At 45.5% G+C, this 21761-nt stretch overlaps 1 protein-coding gene across 2 annotated transcripts in view; it reads right to left on the reverse strand.

Annotated features, from left to right (window-relative positions):
- Positions 1–21761, reverse strand: part of PRKAR2B (protein kinase cAMP-dependent type II regulatory subunit beta) — a 266961-nt gene that overhangs the window by 75583 nt on the left and 169617 nt on the right. The gene's annotated exons all lie outside the window — the stretch shown is intronic.

Raw genomic sequence — 21761 nt, forward strand, 5'->3', positions numbered from 1 at the left:
TGCTGGCTCCAGCTCTGATGGGGTTAATCTCTCCTCTGACTTCCTGTGTTCAGTTCCTACAAGTCCCAGAATTCTTTGTGGCTCTAGGGCGGTGTCTGGCTTATCTAACACACCCACTGTGTCTAATACACCCACTCTGCTCCCACCCAAACCCTCCTCCCTGCCTCTTCCCTGTGGATGCACTGAGATCAATCATACAGAGACAGCAGCAGCTCTACACAGCCAGGGGAAGAAAGTGTGTGTGCGCGTATATACAGTGTATGTGTGTATATACAGTGTGTATGCGTATATACAGTGTGTGTGTGTATATACAGTGTGTGTGTGAGTGTGTATGTGTGTGTGTATATACAGTGTGTGTGTGTATATACAGTGTGTGTGCGTATATACAGTGTGTGTGTATATATTCAGTGTGTGTGTGAGTGTGTATGTATGTCAAACTCACCTGTCTGCAGGGTCCCGGTGCCATGCCTGCTTCCAGCCCCTGTCTCGGTAGCGCCGCTTCGGCTGTGTGCAGTCTCCCCGGGGCACGTACGAAGCTTGCAGGACCTGGCCGTGGATCACCTGATGCAGTCAGCTGACGCATCAGCTGATCGATTCTCGTGGTGTCGCCGGCTTTTTCGCGCCCGGCCGGCTATCAGCTGATCCTGCCGTCAGGGGACTTCATCAGCTGATTACCGGCAGCTCCTGCAGTGATGGGCCAGGATCAGACTCCCCTGCAGGAGCTACCGGTAATCAGCACAGACGTGAGTATTTATTTATTTTTTTTGCACTGATGCTTCAGCTGATTGTATAATTGGCTTTTATACAATCAGCTGAAGTGTGATGTGATTGACGTAGTTTAACCTGACACATCATCTGATCGCTTTGCCTTCCAGCAAACCGATCAGATGATATTGGATCCTGATTGGACGGCGCGGGAACCTAACCCAGGATTACTGCGGAGGGGGGTTTATTTCAATAAAGATGGAGTCACTAATTGTGTTGTGTTTTATTTCTAATAAAAATATTTTCTGTGTGTTGTGTTTTTTTTTTATCATTACTAGAAATTCATGGTGGCCATGTCTAATATTGGCGTGACACCATGAATTTCGTGCTTAGGGCTAGCTGATAATATACAGCTAGCCCTAACTCCATTATTACCTAGCTAGCCACCCGCATCAGGGCAGCTGGAAGAGTTAGATACAGCTCCAGAAGATGGCGCTTCTATGAAAGCGCCATTTTCTGGGGTGGCTGCGGACTGCAATTCGCAGTGGGGGTGCCCAGAAAGCTTGGGCACCCTTCACTGTGGATTCCAATCCCCAGCTGCCTAGTTGTACCCGGCTGGACACTAAAATTAGGCGAAGCCCAAGTCATTTTTTTTTTAAATTATTTCATGAAATTCATGAAATAATTAAAAAAAAAAAAGGGCTTCTCTATATTTTTGGTTCCCAGCCGGGTACAAATAGGCAGCTGGGGGTTGGGGGCAGGCCTGTGCCTGCCTGCTGTACCCGGCTAGCATACAAAAATATGGCGAAGCCCATGTCATTTTTTTTTCTTTTTGGGTAAAAAACTGCATACAGTCCTGGATGGAGGATGCTGAGCCTTGTAGTTCTGCAGCTGATGTCTGCTCTCCTGCATACACTAGTGAATGTAGGATGCTGAGCCTTGTAGTTCTGCAGCTGCTGTCTGCTCTCCTGCATACAATGAACATTTTGAATAAGGAAATGACATCAGACCTTTTTTTTTTTCCATCAACAATCTTTAATGGCATTGTGCACTGATTAAAAACGCAGTGAGCAAAAACGCAGCAAAAAAGGCACCAAATCGCGGCAAAAACGTGACATGCAGCACCGCAGGTGACAGAGCAGAGCAAGTTGGTGACATGTTCTGCTCTGACACATAGTGTGCTGCATGTCACTGTATCCACTCTGGGACTTGTTGTGCAGGTGACCGGATGATACATGTCACTAACTGCCCCACTCTGTGATTTCTGCTGCATAGTACCAACTGTATACACTCTCACCTGAACAAGTCTCAGAGTGGGGCAGTTAGTGACATGTATCATCCGGTCACCTGCACAACAAGTACCAGAGTGGTGAAAGATAGTGACATGCAGCACACTATGTGTCAGAGCAGAGCATGTCACTGTCTCCACTCTGGGACTTGTTGTGCAGGTGACCGGATGATACATGTCACTAACTGCCCCACTCTGTGATTTCTGCTGCATAGTACCAACTGTATACACTCTCACCTGCACTGCAAGTCCCATAGTGGAGACAGTTAGTGACATGTAGCATCCGGTCACCTGCACAACAAGTACCAGAGTGGAGAAAGATAGTGACATGCAGCACACTATGTGTCAGAGCAGAGCATGTCACTGTCTCCACTCCGCTGACCTCACAGCCCGTACACTCTGCAATGGATGCAGGGGGACACAGAACAAGTAATCGGCCGACACTGGAGTCATCTGATTACTTGGGATGAATTGAGCAGTAAAATGCTCTGGTGCTCGATGGGCGAAGCCCATGCCGATTTTTTTAAAAAAAAAATTCATTAAAAATAAAAAAACAAAAAAATCACATTATTTGTGGGCTCCCGCTGCATTTTCTATTGCTAAGGGTAACCAAAGCATCTACTGGCTGCTAGCCCCCGCTGCTTGGTGTTACTTTCACTGGCAATAGAAATGCAGGGAAGCAATTTTTTTTTTATAAAGGTTTTTCCCTGAAAACGTTTTTAAGAAAATGACGTGGGCTTCGCCATATTTTTGTATGCTAGCCAGGTACAGCAGGCAGCTACGGGCTGCCCCCAACCCCCAGCTGCCTCGTTAAAATATATAGAGAAGCCCTTTTTTTTCATTAATTTCATGAAATAATTAAAAAAAAAAAATGATGTGGGCTTCACCAAATTTTTGAGTCCAGCCAGGTACAACTAGGCAGCTGGGGATTGGAATCCACAGTGCAGGGTGCCCAAACTTTCTGGGCCCCCCACTGCGAATTGCAGTCCACAGCTGCCCCAGAAAATGGTGCTTTCATAGAAGCGCCATCTTCAGGCGCTGTATCCAACTCTTCCAGTGGCCCTGGTGGCAGGTGGCACGCTGGGTAATAAGGGGTTAATACCAGCTATGTTTTACCAGCTGGTATAAAGCCCGAGATTCTTAATGTCAGGCCAAGTTTAACCTGGCCATTAAGAATCTCCAACAAAGGGTTTAAAAAAAAAAAAAGACATCACACAGAGAAAAATACTTTATTAGAAATAAATACACAGACACAGTAGGGACTCCATGTTTATTACTCCCTCTCACCCCTCCACGATGGAGAGATTTCTGTACTGACCATGCCAGGAGAGAGCGAGGAAAAGAGAGCGAGCGGGGGGGGAGAAGAGAGCGAGCGGGGGGGAGAAGAGAGGGGGGGAGAAGAGAGAGAGGGGGGGAAAAGAGAGAGAGGGGGGGAGAAGAGAGAGAGGGGGGGAGAAGAGAGAGGGGGGGGAGAAGAGAGAGAGGGGGGAGAAGAGAGAGAGGGGGGGAGAAGAGAGAGAGGGGGGGAGAAGAGAGAGAGGGGGGGAAGAGAGAGAGGGGGGGAGAAGAGAGAGAGGGGGGGGAGAAGAGAGGGGGGGAGAAGAGAGAGAGGGGGGGAGAATAGAGAGAGGGGGGAGAAGAGAGCGAGGGGGGGAGAAGAGAGCGAGGGGGGAGAAGAGAGCGAGGGGGGAGAAGAGAGAGAGGGGGGGAGAAGAGAGAGAGGGGGGGAGAAGAGAGAGAGGGGGGGAGAAGAGCAAGAGGGGGGGAGAAGAGAGAGGGGGGGGAGAAGAGAGAGGGGGGGAGAAGGGAGAGGGGGGGAGAAGAGAGAGAGGGGGGGGAGAAGAGAGAGAGGGGGGGAGAAGAGAGAGGGGGGGAGAAGAGAGCGAGGGGGGGAGAAGAGAGAGAGGGGGGGAGAAGAGAGAGAGAGTGGGGAGAAGAGAGAGAGGGGGGGAGAAGAGAGAGAGAGGGGGGAGAAGAGAGAGGGGGAGAGAAGAGAGAGAAGGGGGGGGAAGAGAGAGAGGGGGGGGAGAAGAGAGTGGGGAAAGAAGAGGGGGGGGCAGAGGTGCTCTGTCACCAACTGTCTCCATTCTGTGACTTGTGGTGCAGGTGACAGAGTGCAGACAGTTGGTCCCATGCAGCAGGACAGATGGCAGAGCACAGCGGTGACATGCCTGTCAGTGTCTTGCTGCTGGGAGGAGCAGATGATCACACTGCCCGACACCGGCCGCTCTCCTGACATCGCAGCAGAGCGGGCGAGTGGACAGTGTGATCACATACTTACGTGCAGGGGGGAATTCAGCTGAAGACCCCCCCCCCGGAACTGCACACTGGCGCCCCGTGCCTCACCATCTGCAGGACGCCCGCTCCACACTGACGTCCTCCGGATCCTCCCCTTGATGCTGAGCTGTGACGTGCGGTAGTCACCGCCCACAGCCCTGTCACTCAATCTGAGTGGCGCCGGCATCCTGTGACGTACCCGTCTTGTTTGAGAGCCCGGAAATGCCGGGACGTCAGAGGATGCCGGCGGCCACAGCTCCAGGGGGTCATGTGACAGGCACTGAGCGTGCAGCATAGCGCCGCTCAGTGCCAGAAATGGAAATACAAGCCAATGGAGAAAATACCTAGAATTGTAAGTAGAACTTCGACAGAAAATAAAAAAAATGGGTGAACCACCCCTTTAATGTCAAAAATGCATATAGTTTTTCTGCAGCACGTATAGTTTACATGAAGCAGCATCATTATTATACGGTATAAGAAATATACTGGAGACATTAAGAAAACAGTAATCTACATATCAGAAAAAAATGCTTCATCTTACAAAACAGTTTTTATTGAACCAAAACAATTTTACATGCAAAATAGAAACCAAAATATGAGCAACAATTAAAAGTGCTTGAAAATAGACTGTTACTGATATGATTTTTCAGGGTTGTCCCTATATAAAATCCAACAGTAATCTGCCATCATTGAGTCATTCCAAAAACCCTGGTCGTGGTGTTCCATTACTTTGGTGTCCTGGTGAAACCGCTCGTCTTGTTCATCTCTTACATCCCCAAGATTTTCAGGGAAGAAATCTAAATGTGAATGCAAAAAGTGCATTTTCAGAGACATGCGACATCCAAGACACTGGTATGCATTTAGCAGTTCCTCAACACCTTCATCATATTCTAAGAAGTTTTCACAGATCCACTTGAAGCTTTTCCAAGATCTCAATTCCTTATAATTTAGGCCATGTGCGCACTAGAAATTTTACTTTTTCTTAAGGAAAAACCGGACCCTCTGAAAGAATTCCGCACCTGTGGTAAAAAACGGCAGCAAAACCACAACGAAATCCGCATGCGGTTTTGCCACAGTTTGGTGCGGTTTTGCAGCGGTTTTTCCGCAGTTTGGTCCCTGCGGATTTTTACCATTATCTATGGCAAAACCCGCAGGTACCTGCGGAAAAGTAGTGACATGCACATTAATTCCGCAGCGGAAATTACGTGGGTAAATCCGCAGGTATAAAAAAACGCAGTGTGCGCACAGCATTTTTATTTATACCCATAGGTTTTGCTGGGGAATGACTGTAGAAATGTTAGACACATTTTCTGCAGCAAATCTGTGGCAAATTTGCGGTAAAATCTGCGGTAAATCCGCAACGTGCGCACAGGGCCTTAGAGTTCCTTCTAACACATCATCTCTCATAAACTCTCTGATCTGAGGACCAACAAATAGCCATTCCTTCAGTTTTGCTGGTGAAATATTGGAGAAGTTCTGTGAAATGTACTGCAACCCTTGTGAATTTGTCTTTGTCATGGATTTCACAAAGTTTTTAATCCTAACTTTAGGCCCGTTTCACACGTCAGTGAAAACACAGATGTTCTTCACTGACGTGTAAAACACGCACATGTGATTCACGGCACACGATGGTTGTTCATGTGCAATCCGTGATAAGTTATCCGTGATTGCACATGGACGTATGCTCACCTGTCCCGTTCCTGCTCTCCATGGTCCTGAAGTCTCCAGCTCTGTAGCCTCCGGCAACCGCTCTCTTCAGCTACTTCCGGGTCGGCTCTGGCTGAATTCATGAATATGCATGAGCCGGCCAAGATACTTCAGAGAGCAGAGGCCGCACAGAGTGTCGCTGGAAAGGTGAGTTGAAAATGATTATTATTTCCGTTTTTTTCTGGTACGTGTTTCACGGATCACACCACTGCGTGGTCTGTGGGACATCAGTGATGCCAGAAAAAAACGGACATGTCTCCATGCGGCAATCACGGACACGCGTGTACGCCGCACGAAGACACGGTCAGTGAAAAATCACTGATGTGTGCGCAGACCCATTCATTTTAATGGGTCTGCGTATGTCAGTGATTCAGGTAAATATAAAAAAAGCAAACAAACGTACCAGAATCACTGACGTCTGAAACAGGTCTTAGGCCTGCAACACACTTCCGTGCCGTCGGTACGTGTTTGGGACGTTATTACACGTACCGCGTGGCACGAGCACACGTGCACCAATGTTATCCTATGATAACAGACCCACACGTAAAGCCACACGGAACGTGTGTCCGTGTTGATTGTTTGTGTGTGCGTTTTTTCACATAGCTGACATGTCCGCGTTTCTCCGGCATCACGCAGACACGGACCCGCTAAAGTCAATGGGTCCGTGCCTGCATGTACGTGTGCTATCCGTACCGTCCATGTGCGTTTTTAATCCAAACATCACCTCCACTTGTTTCCAATCCTGCAGGTCAATTAAGGTCATTATGTGTGGCACCAAAACCTCATATCCTGCCTCACTTGCTGGTTTAAAATCTAGCATATGGCGCCGTAAACCAAATCTCCTTGAAATCAACCAGAGTAGATACATAGTACACTCATTTGAAAAAGACATCTTTGTGTCTGTCTATCGAGCTATTTTAACCTTTTTAAATGAGTTTAAACAAAGGTTACCAATTAGTAGTTATTATGACAGCTGATAATCCAATTAGACACACCAGAATCTCATGATTAGGCATTTTCATCGTCATTTTCCATCAGAAACGGATCAAGACAAACGGACCGAACAAGGACATGACACGTACGTATCTCACGCATATACGGACATTCAATACGCACGCACGGCGAGCATACACCATCACACGGATGTCACACGTACCGGCGAAACGGACATCAAAAACGGAACACGGACCTGAAAAACGGAACGCGAAACACGCATGTGTTTTTTGCGGAACTGTGTTGCAGGCCTTATATGTAGTGGAGGAAGAAAGATTTTTGTTGGAGCAACTAAAGGATTCTGCTGAACATTGTTACCTGGAGCATAGATGTTTCTCTGTCCCCAATGGCGAAGAAAAAGAATGATATTTTTTGACAGAGGATGGTCGTCAGTAGGGGCTTGCTTTTTGCAGGGTGAGCTGAAGATTTTATTCGTAACAGTTTGCATAACATTTTGGATTACTTTTAAGGATAGGTCGACATTTATCCTGTGCTCTACCGCTAAGCACTTATACTGGGGTCTCTTTCTAAATCTCTGAAATATAAGACTCCGACAGAACCATTCACTATAATGAGGCAGTTGGAGTATGCTGGTCTTTTTTAGAGGGGTACAAAAGAACAGTCGACTGCAAGTTTATGAATGTTTAAAAATATATGACACCTAGTGACATAAAGTGGCTCTCACTGTATGAATATAATGAATGGTTCAGATAAAGGTTTTATCTGAATCTTGTTTTTTCAGGATGTAGATGAAAACCTGGGTGAGGCCTCTTTAACACGCCCGTGGAAAACACACACGTTTTGCATAGTCCGTGGTGTAGGTGCGTATGTGTGTGCGTGTGTCCGTGTGTGTGCTATCCGTGTGATATCTTAATAGCACACAGACAGCATAAACTTCTATACTTACCTGTCTATGGTGCTGCTGCGTCCGGCGCTGCTGCTGCTTGCAGTCCTAGGTGCAGTGAATATGCAATGAGTATAATGAGCAGGGTCAGAAGCAAGTGATAGCAGTGCTGGAGACATCAGTGGTGAAGACAGGTGAGTATAGAAAAGCATTTTATTTCACAGACACGTGTTTTCTCCAGTACATGTCACACTTATGTCAGACAGAGCACATCAGTGTGCGGGCCATGTGACATCCATGATATTGAAGAAAAATGGACATGTCTACGTGTGAAGCACACAGACACACATATGCTCTACAAGGACACACACTCCGTGTGAAAACACGCATGTGTGCGCAAAGCCATTGATTTTAATATTTCTACGTTTGTCTGTGTCTCCGGTACATGTGAAAATGGACGTCACATGTACCAGAAACACGGACGTGTGAAGACCACCCTTATTTTTTATTTTCTAGATCGATATTATATTGAGAAACAATGTTTCTCTCAAATACCTTATGTTGGCAATAGTGGGCGCTACTGCAGACCGCTGTTCCCCGCTTTGTGACCCCCGAGATCCGTGACCTTGGGGATCCGGTGACGTCACGTCAAGTTACGAACACGTCAAATCACTGCGGCGGCCACAGTCTTCCTGACTCACTGAGCTGTGGGCAGTGTTTCACCACTCATCACAGCCCAGAGTGTCTCCTGCTTGCAGCGCTCTGCTGTGAGGGAGGAGGGAGCAGATGGGCTGTGACGAGCGGTGAAACACCGCCCACAGCCCATCACTCACGGACACTGCGGCTGGCCGCGGTGTCAGGAACTTAACGTGACGTCACCAGATTACCGAGGTCACGGAGCCCGGGGGTCAGGCATCGGGAACAGCGGTCTGCAATAGCGCCTCACACAGGCACTATTGCCAACACAAGGTATTTGAGAGAAATATTGTTTCTCAATATAATATCGATCTAGAAAATAAAAAATATGGGTGAACCATCCCTTTAAAGGGAACCTGTCATCAGAAATTTCGCCCAAAAGCTAAAAGATTCCCCCTCTGCAGCTCCTGGGCTGCATTCTAGGAAGGTCCCTGTTATTATTGTGCCCCATGTGAGACCAAAATAAAGCCTTTATAAAGTTCTACCTTTTTGTATGCAGCTTCTGTAAATCCGTCACGGGGGCGGGCTCTCTGCCGTCCGTTATTCTGCCTCCTGGTCCTGTATGCCGCCCCCATCGCTCCTTTCCATATCTGATGCACCGCCCACTGCTCCAGCCATCCCCGCGCATGCCCAGTGCCAGTCTCACAGGACTGAGCAGTGTGACCGCTGGTGACGTGTGCGCAGGCAAGTGATTATGGACGGGACTGTGACTGTTATCAGCAAGTACCCGCCCATATTCTCTTGAGCGCCCAAACCTCTCCAGCGGTCACACTGAGCTCAGTGTAGATGCTAGACTGTATGGGCTGCTTCCAGGGATGACGTCCCTTTGTCATGTGATAGGGGCGTGTTCGAAATACTATCACGTGACAAAGGGACGTCATTCCTGGAAGCAGCCCATACAGTCTAGCATCTTCACTGAGCTCAGTGTGAATGCTGGAGAGATTTGCGCGCTCAAGAGATTATGGCCGGGTACTTGCTGATAACAGTCACAGTCCCGTCCATAATCACTTGCCTGCGCACACGTCACCAGCGGTCACACTGCTCAGTCCTGTGAGACTGGCACTGGGCATGCGCGGGGATGGCTGGAGCAGTGGGCGGTGCATCAGATATGGAAAGGAGCGATGGGGGCGGCATACAGGACCAGGGGGCAGAATAACGGACGGCAGAGAGCCCGCCCCCGTGACGGATTTACAGAAGCTGCATACAAAAAGGTAGAACTTTATAAAGGCTTTATTTTGGTCTCACATGGGGCACAATAATAACAGGGACCTTCCTAGAATGCAGCCCAGGAGCTGCAGAGGGGGAATCTTTTAGCTTTTGGGCGAAATTTCTGATGACAGGTTCCCTTTAATATACCAAACATAGTTTAGCTTATCACTTCCTGTAGTAAGGATATCTAGAAATTATAGTAATAACATTTTACCAAGTTACTGTTCCACATTAGAAAACACAGAAATTAAATGTGTGGCTAAGCATTTTCAATGTATACATAAGGGGAGACCACTTAAATTCAGATTCTTTAAACTGAGAATTAACATGGCAAAAGGGGAGATGACAAAATGCATGTAAACAAAAATGAACTGGAGTAAAGGTCCCCAAACATATACGGTAAATGGCTACTGGTCAAATGATCATTCAGGATAGCCATATCTCCACGATAATTTAGGATAGCCATATCTCTTAACACCCCCCCCACCTTACATGTGGACGCTCAGTTTAGCTGAGCTTTCCTGTGTTCTACATGAGAGAGCCACAGCCAGACTCCTATGGAAGAGGCTTAGCTCCACACAGAACAAAAAGACTGGCCATTGAAATTTAACAGGTTGGATCCATTTCTCTCCAACATCATCTGTTGGATGAGAGCCAGAAGACCCCTTACACATTACACAGGTAGTGTATTCTGACAAAGTTAGTGCGTTCAGTCAAATGTTATCTAATATGTATGGGAGCCTTAGGCTGCGACCGCACTTTGCGTTTCCACCTGCGTTTCAGGTGCTTTTTAGGTCCGTTTTGAGAAGCACCTTTTTCATGCCAAAATGCATGCGTTTTGATTTTCCAGCAAAGTCAATGGAAAATGGTGATTTCTAGACCGCACTTTGTGTTTCTAAACGCTGCGTTTAATTTGCATATTTTGTGGCAAAAATCATGCATTCAAAGAAGCAACATGTCAATTGTTTTTGCCATTTTGGGTGCGTTTTACTAACATTGAAGTTAATGAGAAATGGCAAAAACCAAGATTCCTTCAAATTCCTGCGTTTCACCTGCTTTTTCAGTGCAGAAAACATGCGTTTATGACTACCAAAACGCATGCTTTTTGGACATTAAAATAATGATTTCATATGTCCCTTTACACACACACATAATCCGATAATTAAATTTGAAAAAAATATGCATTTATTTCTATTTTAGTGATAAAATGTATATTACCGCTATAATTTTATGAAATATATCTATTTTCATTATTTTTTCCATTAATATTGATTTTATCCTTTTTTTTCTCTTTTTTCATTCTGTATGACTGATTAAACTTTATTTAGCAGTGTCTTGTTGTTCAAAACGCATCTGTCAAAACGCAGGTGAAAAAGCATGCAAAAAGCGCTGAAAACACATCAAAAAAGCGGTAAATACGCATGCGTTTTCAGCGCTAAAGTTCTGAAAAAGGCAACTTTGGTCAAATCAATTAAGCCCAAAACGTGCGTTTAGAACTGCAAGTAGGTGAACGCAAAGTGCGGTCTCAGCCTTATGATGTGCTGCCAGTAAAGTCTGGGACATCCAGATAATGGAAGGTGCAGAAAGTATTTTTTCCATGTTTTTTAGAATATTATATTCCTCCCATCGGGTCACATTTAATAGTAAAAAATACAGGCTATATACATACAGTCATGGCCAAAAGTTTTGAGAATGACACCAAAATTATATTTTCACATGATCTGTTGCCCTCTGGTTTTAATTGTGTTTGTCTGATGTTTACATCACATACAGAAATATAATTGCAATCATATTATGAGTACCAAAAGGTTATATTGACAGTTAGAATGAGTTAATGCAGCAAGTCAATATTTGCAGTGTTGACCCTTCTTCAGGACCTATGCAATTCTCCCTGGCATGCTCTCAATCAACTTCTGGACCAAATCCTGACTGACAGCTGTCCATTCTTGCATAAGCAATGCTTGCATTTTGCCAGAATTTGTTGGTTTTTGTTTGTCCACCCGTCTCTTGATGATTGCCCACAAGTTCTCAATGGGATTAAGATCTGGGGAGTTTCCTGGCCATGGACCCAAAATCTCTATGTTCCATGAGCCATTTAGTGATCAACTTTACTTTATGGCAAGGTGCTCCATCGTGCTGGAAAAGGCATTGTTGGGCGCCAAACTGCTCTTGGACAGTTGGGAGAAGTTGCTCTTGGAGGACATTCTGGTACCATTCTTTATTCATGGCTGTGTTTTTAGGCAAGACTGTGAGTGAGCCAATTCCCTTGGCTGAGAAGCAACCCCACACATGAATCGTTTCAGGATGCTTAACAGTTGGCATGAGACAAGACTGGTGGTAGCGCTCACCTCTTCTTCTCCTAATAAGCTGTTTTCCAGATGTCCCAAACAATCGAAAAGGGGATTCATCTGAGAAAATGACTTTACCCCAGTCCTCAGCAGTCCACTCCCTGTACCTTTTGCAGAATATCAGTCGGTCCCTGATGTTTTTTCTGGAGAGAACTTCTTTGCTGCCCTCCTTGAAACCAGGCCTTGCTCAAGCAGTCTCCGCCTCACAGTGCGTGCAGAAGCACTCACGCCAGCCTGCTGCCATTGCTGAGCTAGTTCGGCACTGCTGGTAGTCCGATCCCGCAGCTGAAACAGTTTTAAGATACGGTCCTGGCATTTGCTGGTCCTTCTTGGACGCCCTGGAGCCTTTTTGGCAACAATGGAAGCTCTCTCCTTGAAGTTCTTGATGATGCGATAGATTGTTGACTGAGGTGCAATCTTTGTAGCTGCGATACTCTTCCCTGTTAGGCCATTTTTGTGCAGAGTAATGATGGCTGCACGTGTTTCTTTAGAGATAACCATGGTTAACTGAAGAGAAACAATGATACCAAGCACCAGCCTCCTTTTAAACTGTCCAGTGGTGTCATTCTTACTTAATCATGACTGATTGATCGCCAGCCCTGTCCTCAACAACACCCACACCTGTTAATAGAACAATCACTAAAACAATGTTAGCTGCTCCTTTTAAGGCAGGAATGCAGTGATGTTGAAATGTGTTTTGGGGGTTAAAGTTCATTTTCTTAGCCAATATTGACTTTGCAAGTAATTGCTGTTAAGCTGATCACTCTTTATGACATTCTTGAGTATATGCAAATTGCCATTAGAAAAACTTTAGCAGTAGACTTTGTAAAAATTTATATTTGTAGCATTCTCAAAACTTTTGGCCATGACTGTACTAAAGAGAACCTGCCCCTTACGGTGTCATAAGTCAAGCATGCAAATAACACATTGTAAGGTCATGTGCACACTGAGCATTTGGTGAGTTTTCTACCTCAGTATTTGTAAGGCCATGTGCACACTGAGTATTTGGTGAGTTTTCTGCCTCAGTATTTGTAAGGCCACATGCACACGCTGAGTATTTGGGTGTTTTTTACCTCAGTATTTGTAGCCAAAACCAGTAGTGGGTAATAAATACTGAAGTGGTGATGTGTTTCTATTACACTTTTCCTCTGATTGTTCCGCTCCTGGTTTTGGCTACAAATACTGAGGTAAAAAGCTCCCCAAATACTCAGCGCGTGCACAGGGCATAATGGTTCGCAGTCACACAGAGAGATGATGAGAAACAATGGAATAAAATGTACACATTGAGCTTGTGAATAGGGAGGCATATTAGACAATGAAATTAAATACAAATTATCTGCAGAGTATGACCTATAAAACCGGTCTGATGTATCATTATTGATTTATTTGATAAATCTCACACGCCAAACCATTATTAAAAATTACTTATTTTGGTTCTTTTGTATCGTTTAAGTCATTCACATAATCCTTTCATGGATTCACGTAAACTAATGAAGTTTTTACGAGAACCTGTCAGCAGATTTCTGCTACATTAACGACTGTCATCATAAAATCCCGACAGACTGTCTCATTATAAAACCTGTGTTTCACAATGAAACGCTGCAGCGTTTCAGAGTAAACACAATTTTAAAAGTCACAGAGGCACAAGGCTCCCTCCGCCTGTTTCTCCCTGCCCTGATCAGCTTTATCAACATGTTTATTCCTGTTTGCAAATAGGGAGAGGCCAGTCAATGAAGTGGTGTTTCTGCAGGTCGAAGTGTGAGTAGGGCTATGTGCCCACGATCCGGAGACGTGAGTGATCTCCGCTGCAAACTTTTGCTGTGTTCTAAATTGACATTCTGTGGCTTGGGAATCCGCACTGCATGTCAGTCACAATCAGTGTTAGACCGGAGAGACTTGCGCAAGTCTCACATCGCATCACCCAGCACGGCCGCACACTCTCCTGACAGGAGCGGGTCAGCTGCATGTTTTTCTGCAGACGCTCCTGTCTGGAGAGCGGCAGGTCGTGTCGGGTGATGCGATGTGAGACTCGCGTGTGTCTCTCGCCAGTGTGACTCCGGCCTTAGCAGTGTTTTGGATGCAGCGTATTTCCCTTCGAAAATGCTCAAGCACAGTGGATGAGACTTATAGAAATCTCATGCCCAGTGGGCTTCTTTTTAATGTTGTGTAAACTGACATGCGGCGCGGCTTTCCGAGTTACAGTATGTCACTTTACTATTGCGGAAAGGCTAGCTCTCTGAGCAGCAGAACACACCAAAAATATGCTGCCGCAGTAATCCTGATAGCTATGTTCTCTCGCCCAAGACGCTAGTGTCTCCGGAAGAGAAACCACGCTGGATCTAGAACGTTGGCACTCCGGATCATGTGCACTCACCCTGGGGCCATGTGCGCACGTTACATTTTTTCTTGCATTTCCGCAGCGTTTTGAACTGCAGCGTTTTAATGCCAAAATGCATGTGTTTTGTTTTCCAAACAAAGTCTATGTAAATAGGTATATTTTGTGCGCACTATGCGTCCAAAAACGCTGCGTTTTTTGTGACAAAAATTTGGCAAAATCTCTGCGTTTGAAGAAGCAACATGTCAATTGTTTTTACCATTTTGGCAGCGTTTTGCTAACATTGAAGTCAATGAGAATTATCAAAACGCATCCTAAATCAAAATCCTAGCGTTTTACATGCATTTTTGATGCAAAACGCATGCTTTTTTGTCAAAATCAAAGCGTGCGTTTTTGGCATTATAGTGAGGTCAAGAGGTTTCCTTTTGCCCTCAAATCCTTTAAAAAAAAGAGTCAAACAATAATTTAAATTTAATTTTTAAATAAATAAGAAATATCAATAATCTTTTCCTGAAAATTAACATTATAGTGCATGACAATTCACTGAAAATGCATATAAAACGTGGTCAAAAAGCAGCAAAAACGCTAGAAAAATGCATGCGTATTTCCTGCGTTTATGTGGTCAAAACCATATTTGACAATGACAAATTCTGCTAGAGGATGCATTCATTTCTGCAAGTTACCGAACGCAACGTGCACACATAGCCTCAGGCTACATGCGCACGCTGTGTTTTTTGCTGCGTTTTTGGCTGCAGTTTTGTTGTCAGAACTTTCTGACATTTGACTTCTCAGCAAAGTCTATGAGAAGTCAGATTTGCTATGCGCACACTGCAGTTTATTTGTCAGCGTTTTGTCAAATGTTTGTGACAAAATAAAATGCAGCATGTTCATTCTTCCTGTGTTTTTGTCAACATTTGTCACAAAAATGCAGCAAAAACGCAAGTGGTGAAAAACGCACCAAAAACGCACCGAAACGCAGCAAAAATGCACCTACAATTACAAGCATTTTTTGTGACATTTCCAGGCTCTTTCTAACAACGTGCAGTTTTGGCTGCAGTTTGTGAACACAAAAAGATGCAGCATGCGCATGTAGCCTCAGGCTGACCAGACGACACTTCTCTCCATTCCGAACTTTCCTTAAAACTATGGCTCCAATTCTTCATGACTTTTTTTTAAAGTCCCTTTTCTTCCTTGTTATATGATTTTTGTGATTTCTTAAGATAAATTCTTCAAAATGATCCACACGGTTAAAGTAAAGAAAGTTATCTTTATTTTTGTCTACTACCTGTTTTGGGACAGTTGCACGTTTTGCAAAATGGGGTAAAATTTCAGATAAAATAGCTGGCATACATAAAATCACTACAAGAGTACATTCATGACAAGTTTTGACCCTTTTTAAAAAGTCACAATTGATGGAAACCACAAACTTTACCCACCATGGCAAACACAAAATAGTCAGATAGATTGGACTATATAAAAAGAGGCGCAAATTAAGAGGAGTTTTAGGTGTAAATTTAAAATACATTAAAAACACCACAAACTAGACAATAAACAAGTGCAAGTGCAATAATGAATCAGGGCCTATGTTGTCTCTGAAATGTTGCAAATGAAAAATGAGTTGTTTCTAATAAGAATGCCTGTGGAGCATGTATCATCTCCAGATTCCTTTTCAGAAAGTTGTGTGGGAGTTGATTAGTTTGCTATTTAAGAGATAATGTGGTTGAAACAATGTAAGCTTTTGCTCTGCTCTTTTACTATGTCTGTGATGATTCTTTTTTTATTGGAGCTTCACAAGAAATGAGAAATTTTATACTAGAAGTGCTGATTGTCCTAAGGATAGGCTATCAGTATAAGGCCATGTGCGCATGTTGCGTCCAGTACCTTGCAGAAATGAACGCATCCTCTGGCAGAATTGGTCATTGTCAAATTTGGTTTTGGCCACAAAAAAGCAGGAAATACGCACGCGTTTTACATGCTTTTTTAGTGCTTAAAATGGGATGCGTTTTCAATACAAAGACACTTATAAAGTTTGCCCATTCAAACCTTAGAAAAAAAAACTCTGATGTAAATCATACACAAAAATGGTAATTTTAAGAAATAGATTATTGAGATTTCATATTTATTAATAAAATATAATTATTTTATTGTTGAAATCTTTTTTTTTAAAGTCGGGCTGGATGTGAGGGCAAAAGGAAACGTCATGACCTCACTATAATGCCAAAAACGCATGCTTTGATTTTGACAAAAAAAGCATGCGTTTTTCATCATAAATGCATGTAAAAAGCTAGGAATTTGATTTAGGATGCGTTTTGATAATTCTCAATGACTTCAATGTTAGCATAACCCAGCCAAAATGGCAAAAACAATTCACATGTTGCTTCTTCAAACACGGAGCTTTTGACAATTTTTTTACACCAAAAACGCAGCTTTTTTTTATGCATAGTGCGCACAAGAAAGCCCTATTTCCCATAGACTTTGCCTGGAAATCAAAACGCATGCATTTTTGCATTAAAACGCTGCAGTTCAAAACGCTGCGGAAACGTAAGAAAAAACGCAACGTGCGCACATAGCCTAAAAGTACTGCACAACCCCTGTAAAGAGGATATCTGACAATTTATCATTTTTCTAAAAAGGTCAGTACCTTCCTAACATCAGAAATTAATAAGCTACATGCCCAAATAAGCATACTATGTGTTTCCATTCTTTTTATTTCAACTGTTTTTCTCCTTTTGGTGCATATTTCTTTACTGAGCAAAAAGGGTGATCCTTCTGCTCAGCCCACTGAGCCGCATGAACCATGACTCTTCCTAGCTGGCGGCATTTCTAATGTCTTGTATTCTTGTAGCACTAAACACCTGAAGTATAGTTTTAATCCATAAAATGCATTTAGTAGGTGCTGTGCTCATCAACTCTCACTCTCTGTGCACATAAAACGGTGCAGAGTAGAAGGTTAAAGGGTTTGTCTGCTACTCAGGACAACCCCTTCTCGATCACCATGTTTGCCTCCTTTAAAATAACAACACCTATACTCAAGTCAGGTGCTGGCGCCATACCAGCCGTGTTCACGCTTGCACTTCCGGGGTTCATGTGACGTTGTCATGTCATGGGAGCCGAGTGCCAATTAGTGTTGGCTTTTCTGTCCCCACCTTTGGAAGAATCAAAAATCAAGAGGAACTGAGAGGGCAGCCACCTCTCTGACTTCCTCTTGATGTTCGATGCGTCCAAAGGCGGGGACAGTGAACCCAGTGCCGATTGCGCGCAGGGCTCGTGTGATGTTACAACATCACGAGAGCCACAGGAGAGCAAATGCTGACACCACTGGACTGGCACGGGGGTGAGTATAAGTGTTGTTATTTTAACAGGGGCAAACATGGTGATTGAGAAGAGGTTGTCCAAGTGGTCCATTTGACTTTTTGTCTGTCTCCTGGGGAATTAACTTCTAAAGGTTCTGTTCCACTTGCATTTTGCACGGGCAAGTGCAATCCAATAAAACATCGGATTGCTCTCACTCTAGTGCAAAACTATGAGGCAGTGTCCATCTGCAATTGATTTCTCATGCCATAGCAGCATGAGGAATGAATCGCAGCATCCTGCGTTTGGTAGAGTCTCAGCTCATGCACCCCCATACAAGTCTATGGGAGTGTGTGAAACATCGCACTACACTTGCATGTAATCCGAGAGCAGTGCGATATACACAGAGACAGGCAGTGGAGGAGATGAGGAGAAAGTGTTCCCTCCCTCTTCTCCGTACCTGTGATGCAATCACAAGATCGCATCAGTCGCATGACCTTTGGCTGATGCTCGCAGTAGAGGGTCATTAGCATATCGCTTCTGATGCTCTCGCATCGGAAGCTATTACCCTAGTGGAACCGTACCCTTAAGGCTGCTTTACACCAGAAGATCTATCGTGCGATATATCGTCGGGGTCACGGTTTTTGTGACGCACATCCGGCATCGCTTGTGATGCCGGCCTGTGTGACACCTCCTAGCGACGCAGTATCGCTCACAAATCGTGAGTCGTGTACTGCTCGCTAGGTTTCATAATATCGTTTAATTTAATTGTTCATCGTTCCCGGGGTAGCACACGCCGCTCCGTGTGACACCCCGGGAACGATGAACATCGCTTACCTGCGACCCGCGGCTCTCACCGGCTATGTGGAAGGAAGGAGGTGGGCGGGATGTTTACATCCCGCTCATCTCCGCCCCTCCGCTTCTATTGGCCGGCGGCCGTGTGACGTCGCTGTGACGCCGAACCTCCCTCCCACTCCAGGAAGTGGACGTTCGCCGCCCACAGCGAGGTCGGACGGGAGGTAAGTACGTGTGACGGGGGGTTACCAACTTTGTGCGCCACGGGCAGCGATTTGCCCGTGACGCAAAAAGGACGGGGGCGGGTACGATCGAATGTGTAATTGCACAATCGGTCGTACCGTGTAAAGCAGCCTTTAGTCACCCTTTCCAGGTCCAGCACTGAGTCTCAGCAGCTACTCCCATTGACTGTTATTGCTTGCAGCACTAAGATCGCCTTGACAGTGCTGCAGTCAATCAATGAGCACAACAGGTCGTGCTTTCAACGTGAGCAGAACCAATGGATTAGAGGAGAACCCCTTTAATCCCTTGTCCACTCCCTGAGCTAAAAGGCAGGAGCTCATCACACAGTGTGAAGAAGGGAGAGGGAGCCCAGCAGCAGTCACTGAATGCAGAAGAAAGCAGGACAGTAGAAAAATGGGCCATTAAATCAAAGCGTTTATGCTTTTATTTTTTGCGCAAAAAGGAGTTATACAAAAAAGAGCAACTTTTGGCATTTTCACACCAGTTTGAATCAGGTCTCCTGGAATGAGTAGAGCTGGGGAGGAACTGGGGCAGAACGGCTCATGTTCATGCCTGCTCATCCAATTAATCAAAAGTGCAAGCAATTTGTATGGCAGAAATACTCCAGTATTTGTCTGGAACACGGAGGTGCACACGCTCAGAAGAGCTACCAAATTAATTAATTAGCATGAGCCTCTTAATGAATTTGGTGCTTTATATTCCTGCAAGACTGGTGTAGCACCAGTGTGAGAAATGCAAGTCTTGATGAATCGGCCCCAATTTGTCTTCTTTGCTCGCTCTATGCTGACAGCAAAGATAGAAAGTGACTAGTGATGGGCGATTCCCCCCCCGATGGTCGGGACTGGGAGCCTCGCCCGATCGTTTTGTAAAGATCGGGATCGAGATAACGCGAACTTGCGTCCGATCACCGATCTCGGGCTTACAGTTATGGGATGGGGCAGGGGGGGGGGCTGTAAAATAGAGAATATAGTTAATAATAGGCAGAGATAAAAGAAAAAGGCAGGATTAATGGTGCACAACCAATCTAATTCTAACACGGGGATGAAAAGGGGTGAAGTAAAAATAGTGTTTTTAATGGTGATTGAATAAAATAAAATAATGACATGAGGCTATACAGACACTACGCGTTTCTGGGACGGTCTGTCCCCTTCCTCAGGTGTCATCAGAGTAAACAATGCAAGGGTCTGTATATACCTGGATCCATGTAGGGAGATAATTGCTTGATGGAAAGTTTAGCAAGTGGGTAATTTAGCAGACCATGAGAACAGGCACATGTGTTAAAAAGAAAGAAATTGGTATGAACATTGTATGTACGCATAGAAAAATTTAAAAACACATTATAGTATTCAGACCAATTGGTTAAAAATATTTAGAGTATATAAAAACATTAATATGCAACTACTATAAGATGATATAATAGGGGAAGATAAAAATGAAGAAAATAGAGAAAATATAAATTAAGAAAAAATGGAGAGGAAAGAAAAGAGCAAACCAAATCAAACAATTAAAATCGGACATTAGAGTGTTGGAGGCCATTATAGTTAACTAGAAGGTGGCCCGATTCTACGCATCGGGTATTCTAGAATTTACGTATTGTGTAGTTCATGTATGATTTTTGTATATATATATATATATATATATATATATATATATATATATATATATATATATATATATATATAGATGTTGTTGTGTGTAGTTACCAAGTGTTTGTGTAGTGCGCTGTACATGTTCTGGGTGTTGTCTGGGTGTGGCGGGGGGTGAGAGCGGTGTTGTATGTGTGTTGCGTGTGTTGCGTTGTTTGTGGAGCGCTGTGTGTCTGTAGCGTTGTGTGTGTTGTGCGGTTTGTGTGTGTGTGGTGTGTTTTGGGGAGGTATGTTTTGTGCAATGTGTGTGTTGTGCGGTATGTGCGTATATTTGTGTGTGCCGCGGTGTTTGTGTGTTGGGTGTTGTGTGTGTGCAGCGTTGTCTGTGTGTGTGGGTGTCTGTAGGGCAGTTGTTTGTGGTTCCCAGTGTGTGTGTGTGGTGCGTTGTGCAGTGCGCGCGCGCGTGTGTGTGTGTTGGGGGAGGTGTGCACTTCCCATCGTGCTCCATCCCCCATGCAGCGCACTCCCCATCGTGCTCCATCCCCCATGCAGCGCACTCCCCATCGTGCTCCATCCCCTATGCTGCGCACCCCCCATCGTGCTCCATCTCCCATGCTGCGCACTCCCAAACGTGCTCCATCCGCCATGCTGCGCACTCCCAAACGTGCTCCATCCGCCATGCTGCGCACTCCCAAACGTGCTCCATCCGCCATACTCCGCACTCCCCATCGTGCTCCATCCCCCATGCAGAGCACTCACCATCGTGCTCCATCCCCTATGCTGCGCACCCCCCATCGTGCTCCATCTCCCATGCTGCGCACTCCCAAACGTGCTCCATCCGCCATGCTGCGCACTCCCAAACGTGCTCCATCCGCCATGCTGCGCACTCCCAAACGTGGTCCATCCGCCATTCTGCGCACTCCCAAACGTGCTCCATCCGCCATACTCCGCACTCCCCAGCGTGCTGCATCCCCCATGCTGCGCACTCCCAAACGTGCTCCATCCGCCATGCTGCGCACTCCCAAACGTGCTCCATCCGCCATGCTGCGCACTCCCAAACGTGCTCCATCCGCCATGCTGCGCACTCCCAAACGTGGTCCATCCGCCATGCTGCACACTCCCAAACGTGCTCCATCCGCCATGCTGCGCACTCCCAAACGTGCTCCATCCGCCATGCTGCGCACTCCCAAACGTGGTCCATCCGCCATGCTGCGCACTCCCAAACGTGCTCCATCCACCATACTGCGCACTCCCAAACGTGGTCCATCCGCCATGCTGCGCACTCCCAAACGTGGTCCATCCGCCATGCTGCACACTCCCAAACGTGGTCCATCCGCCATGCTGCGCACTCCCAAACATGCTCCATCCGCCATGCTGCGCACTCCCAAACGTGCTCCATCCGCCATGCTGCGCACTCCCAAACATGCTCCATCCGCCATGCTGC

This window comes from Anomaloglossus baeobatrachus, chromosome 4 (assembly GCF_048569485.1).
Source record: "Anomaloglossus baeobatrachus isolate aAnoBae1 chromosome 4, aAnoBae1.hap1, whole genome shotgun sequence".
NCBI lineage: Eukaryota > Metazoa > Chordata > Amphibia > Anura > Aromobatidae > Anomaloglossus > Anomaloglossus baeobatrachus.